Source organism: Harpia harpyja, chromosome 19 (assembly GCF_026419915.1).
Source record: "Harpia harpyja isolate bHarHar1 chromosome 19, bHarHar1 primary haplotype, whole genome shotgun sequence".
NCBI classification, from domain to species: Eukaryota; Metazoa; Chordata; class Aves; order Accipitriformes; family Accipitridae; genus Harpia; species Harpia harpyja.
This window is the reverse complement of record NC_068958.1, coordinates 23648396-23654496: the sequence shown is the minus strand read 5'-3', so window position 1 is coordinate 23654496 and position 6101 is coordinate 23648396.

Genomic DNA, 6101 nt, shown 5'->3' with positions numbered 1-6101 from the left:
GGCACTGAATGATTTCCAAGACCAATCTGATTTACAGGTCAATGGCAGCTGTTCGGACAAACCACATGTGGGCAGTTTTTTGCAAATCTCCCAGCCATTTTCTTTCCGTGAGATCACTGAAGCCTTCGTGCATCCCCTCTCCCCACCCAGGCACCGGCCCTTGGACAGGGCTCTGCTGAAAGCCCCAGCAAATTGCCACATTCGGGCCGTCCTCACCAGCCGCCCACTGGCCCCCGAGTTGTACAAGCCCCGTAGCTCTGCACACCCAGGGACATCTCAGGCCACCACCAAGCCAGGCCCCTCGCTGCCACCCAGCACCCTCGCCGGTGGCTTTGGTGCGCACCGGGTCTCAGCCTGTCCTGCTTCCCAGAGCCCTGGCTCCTGCTCCTCCAGCGCTCCGTGCCTCTGACAAGCCTCATCATCTGACCTGTTTTCCTTCCTCTGATCCAAGCGGGTTTCTGCAGCCACTTAGAGCAAACCACAGCCTCTCAGCGCCTCGCATCAGATGTTTCCATTTTTTCCCTAGGAAATGATGCAGGGCAGAGCTAAGTCCCCCCGCAGGGGAAGGTTCCTCTCCCCTTCGCATACCCGCAGCAGAAGCCCAGACTTGTCCCTCTTTAATCTTGGTTTGATTTATAACACCCCTAGTTCAGATCAGTAAAACCAATTAGTGCTGGCAAAAGCAGAGAGCAGGGCACAGCCACCATGGGCAGGGAGGCAGAGGCAGTGCCCGGCCCCAGGCAGCCTCCCCTGAGGCCGGTCCCTCCCGGCACAGCCCCCCCATTCCCCGGGCTAGAGGGGAGATGCCCCGAGGTGACCCACCAGCTCCTGGGGAACCGGAGACCTTGGCCTCTTCCCTGGGGGAAGAGTCACCCCAAAATGCACGTAGGGAGCCAGGGGAAAGCACCCCAGCTTTAAGAGGCCCCTGATAAGAATAGGTTTCTTTGCTATTTTACCTGAGGGAAATAAGTTTTTTTCCCCCTTTAGAGTCAAAATTGCCGTGTGTTAAATTCCAATTAATTAGACTTGGATGCTCAAAAGAAAAGGGAAAAGCTCTACAAGATTAACCCAAACCCCAGTAATAAGATATTAAGGAAATACAAGCATCTCATTCTTCAGAGCAGAGGGTTTTAATAATAATGGCAAAAATCAATACAAAACTAAATTAAATCTGCTGTTTATATTCATCAGGTAATTTGATAGAGAGTCTGCCAATTCAGGTCTCTACTGCTATGATAAGTAAATACAAACATACTACTTTTCAGATCACAAAGTTTTAATGGAAATGATCAAGAGCAAATGCAATCAAAACTACTTTTCACACCAGCCAAATTCCAATTAAATTAGGCCAGATTATTCAATAAGGAGGCCTACAAAAATCAAGCTCTTCATTGATGTAATGGTACAGAAATACAAACTTGCTGCTTTCCAGATCACAGCGTTTCAATTTCAATGCAGGGGAAGAATTAAGACTTCAGTAAAACTGATTTCATTTAAATTCCGCTGGAAGTGAACACTGGAAGTGAACACCGTAATTCCTCCTCCCCCCTGACTTCTTGTTCGACTGTCCAGCAGCAGCCTTCAGCACTGCTCTCTTCCCTGGCTGTGGCTCTTCAAGGAGCCTGTTATTTTACTGGGAGCAGGGAGAAGAGTTTAGCATCCGTAACAAGACGAGTTTGGCAGGAAAGGAACGGCACTAGAAAATCTTAGTGATGAATACTCCCACTACCATGTAGGAAATCACTTCCCCTTAGACTGGGTGGCTGCCAACATACCCAGAACCCTTCTGCACTCTCTAGATAACCAACTGGCTTTTTTTCAGGAAGAAAATTCTGGGTTTGCGACAAGGGCTTGGGTTAGATGGCTATACTGAGGCAGATGGGCACACCAGAGGACTTTAAATCCTCAGTGCGATCAATTTATCTGCAGCTGCTAATAGGCAGAGGCATACAAATTATTTTATTAAAGTTGGAAAAAGCAGAAGTCCCGACATCTTATTCCTGGGGAGGATTTGTCACACCCTGTTTTCAGTGTGTCACTGAATTAAGATTCACACTTATTTATCCCCTTCCTCTGAGAAGGCACTGATGTCTCCAGGCTGTCTCAGCACCGAGTACCCAGCTCTGAGGATTTTGTTCCCTTTTCAGAAGACTTTGCTGACAACAGGGAATTTCTGTGCAGATTCCCAGCCTGACAATACAGCAGTACAGGAGGGAGGATCTCCGGGGAGCCTGGGCACCCACCGCACAGGCAGGGACGAGTACCACTCAGGGTCCCTGCATCCTCTGGGATGTGGGTCTGAGCTTCCAAACTGAAAAATAAAATCCCCACAGGCTCCATAAATTCCAATTAGCCTTATTATCACACATTTATTATTGTCCTTCTGTATTTCTGCTGTCAGGTGATGTTATACAAGAACAGGAGACTCATGAAGCCTTTGAGAGCAGAATTTCACATGAAGATCCCTTGGGCGATGTGAAAGGGGTAAGGCAGTTTTGGTAGCAGCAGCAGGGGAAAAGCCAAGTGACCCAAGGAGGTTAACCTGCTGACCTCCCCTTCTGCAGCAGGGACAGGCAAGGGTAAAAGCCTATAGGAAATTTGCACCAACACCAGGTCCTCTGGTCTGCAAAACACTGACTACAACAACCTGCAGCGAGGTCACACACGCACCCTGAGCTGCAACGCTCCAAAGGCTTTTCTGCGCTCGAGCAGGAACAGACACGGAATAAAGATGTGTGGTTGCGATCAAATTATCGCTTAAAAGAAATAACAATAAATTCTGAACTTCCCAATTACAGGAGACAGGCAAACCTTGGAAACCATTAAGAGCTGCTTCTTCTGTTGATGAATTATCCAGAGTGCACAGAGGTATTTGCTGAGCTTCACTGTACTACACTAATTATAAATTAATATATTGCTCATTACACAGTAAAGCTGTGCAGTCAACTAATGCACTGCTGCAAAGAGCCGATTTTAAAACATCCTCTGGTACTTTTATGATCTAGATGTTTAATTTACTTCTGTTCTGGCTTAAATGCCACCAACATGTCATTCTTTCACATAGAAATATCCCTGGCTTCATCCTACCTCCTCTGGGGCTCAGCAACATAGATGAATGACGAAACTTAGAAAGGCTTTTGTAATGCTAAGCAGTTGCACGAGAAATTAAGCAAAATAGCATAATTTAAGCCTAATTCCTGTGTTGCTAGTTTTTAAATCGGTGTTTATAATGGCAGCAGGCTGGCAGCGGTGGCATTGGTCCTGGTGCCAGTGCTCCCCATGCACAGCCGCTTCCTCCTCCTGCGCATGTGGCTGCTGCCCTGATGAGCTCAGCTCATTTTGCCCACAGAGACAGGTAGAACCAGCAAAAGGGCTGGCCTTCTCAAAGAAAAATGGCTTTTCCAAAGGAATTAAAATCTTCACTCCTTTGAAATAAAGCTTTTCATTTAAAAAGAGCTTTGGAAAATTGTTCCTCCAGTCCCCCCACTCGAAATTAAAAGGAATAATTTTCATTACCATTTTCCCATAGCTTTGTCCAGAAACAGAGATGTCATAACCTTATGTCTCCTCTGTTCTGCATAGGCAAACCCTTGGCAATTAAGGAGGGAGGTGAGGACCCCAGAGTTCATCCTCTCCCAGGAGCTGGGGGGCAAGGAAGCACCCAGCTGAAGAGGGGAAGGAAACACCAGTGTCGAGGTCCAGCAGAAACCCTCAAGTGATGCCAAGCTACGCAGAAACCTTGGGTTTAGGTCAGCCTGAGCAATCCCAACTGCTCTGGAGGCTGCAGGAGAAAGTCTCCCCAGCTTTGCACCCACTTGAAGAGTGTTGCTGCTAAAAATAGCTCAGTGCAGCCTGGGGATGAAGAAGCATCTCCAGAGCTGGGTTTGGAAGCAGAAAGCTGGTGGCTTTGGTAGGAATTACACAGGACAGCAGGTCTGCCAAGTAGAGCATTGAAGGCTCACCTGAAGCCATGCCCATGGAAGGTGAGTGCCTGGCCCTGGGCTCAGACAGGGAGAGACATTTTGGGCGAGACGGGGAAGCAGGGAAAGTACAGGCATCCCAGGCAGGAACTCCTGAGGGGTGGGAAGGGCAAAGGGCAGAGCCGCTGACGCCAGAAGTGGCCATTTACTGGCATTTGCCTCCCCAAGCTGGTAGTGTGACTCAGTCCGTAACTGTCTGCGTCCCCAGACACGTGCACAGGTCTTGTGCCAGGCAGACTTGTGAAGGGGAACACCAGCCACGCAGGCAAGGAGGAAACTTCACATTGAACTGGCAGGCAGGATGAATAGGAGGAAATGTAGCCCTCTTTCTTGGAAAACACTTATTAGCCTTGCATTGTTTCAGGGAGCATTCTTGCAGCATGTTTTTATGTCAGACCATTCTTTCTGTGCAATGCTCAGCATAACGGAAACAACAAATACAAAACAGGATCAGCCTTACACATCAGCCGTTTTGGAAACTGCCATTTCTTTCTTTCCAAGGAAAGCATCCTGGTGACTCAGCAGTACAGGGCAGATTGGCAGCCCTACAGAGGGGAGAAGCATTCCCTGGAGAATCCAGCGATTTCCAACCTTAATAACAAAAGGATATTGCACTCATAATATTTGAGACCCCCCCCCGTGTGACCAGCAGCAGGACCGAGACACTGTAAGGGGGAAGGCATCCGGAGCAAAGGGAGAGGACCCAGGGCTGCTGGATTGGGACCAGAGGGGTGCTGGCCTCGGGGCTGGCACAGCTGCTCCCAGTCAGCCCCTGCCCACCGCTCCCCTGTCCACCACAGCTCCTGGCCGTGCTGGGGCAGCCCCGGGGCTCCCAGCTGCCCCGACCCCTCGGGGGTCCAGGCTGGCAGAGCACCCAGGCAGCCAGAAGGCACTGGAGGGCCACGGGGAAAAAAGATGGGGAGCCAGTGCCAGAAATCCGTGAAGCTGGGTAACCAGTGCGTGTGCCGGGGCTGCAAACCCAGCCAAACCACGGGGGGCTCCCTGCCCCCCCGACTGTGACAAACCCCAGAGCAGCTTACGGAGAGCTGCAGCGAGCCGGGAGCGCCAGGGGATTCTGAAATACTTCGTACGAGGCAGCTGGACTCCCCCCCGCCAAGAGAGGGGCAGGAGGGGGGCTGACGGGCTTGCCTTCGGGCACAGCCCGCTGGCCGGCAGCTCCCTCTGCCCAGCGCGCTGCGGGGGGGCCGGGGGGGGCCGGCCGGTCCCGGGCCGTAGCGCAGCCTGTGTCGCCATCCAGCGCCTCCTCGGCTCCCTGCAGCCCCCCCCCGGACAGATCCCGACCCCAGGATCAAGGGGTGATGGAGGGCAGAGGTGCTGCTGAGGCAGCAAGGGGCTGGGGGCGGCTGTAGCCCCCCGTGAGGCACAAACGCAGCCAGTTCCAGCTGGGGAAGGGGGGCACAGGCACTGTGAGGAGGAAGAGCAAAAGCTGTCAGCAAGGGGATGTTCCCACCTGGGCAGCTTGGTGCTGGCAGCAGAGCAGCTCCTACAGGAGTTCAGAGATTACTGGGATTAATAACGACAAGCTATGGCATACTCTGACCCACTAACATGAGATGTAACAAAGCAGCACACATGTACCTGCTGATAAATCTGCCTGTGTCCTAGCTATACTTCCAACTCAAAGAGCTGCAGGTCAGTACTCCTAACCCTCCCCCCAGTTTTGTAGCACCTATAATGAGGGGGGAGCAGGGACATATTTATGAGGGAACACTTTAATTGGAGCCAAGCAACAGCTGGGACACCCAGGTGAGCAGTGGGTGCAAAGCAAGGCAGGAAATGAAGCAGCAGCTTCAAATAGGGGTGTGCGAGCAGAAAGCAGAGTAGGAAAGGAGGTATGGGTTTGGGTGTGTAAAGACCTTAAGAAAGGCAGGCTACTGAATAGCTTCAAGCTAGGGGTTAGAAGATGGGAATATAGGGAGTACTGAATAACTTCTGTAAGGTGATCCTAATAGTCTGGTGCAGTTAGAAGAGCTCTAGCTGAAGAAGGCAGCTAAAGTATGGAGAGCTTTACAGAGCTGGCAGCGGGAGCCCTGCTTCTGCTCAGACCTTGCAATGCAGAAGCCCTGCATGGAAAGGAATAAATGGTTCCTCTGTGGAGCT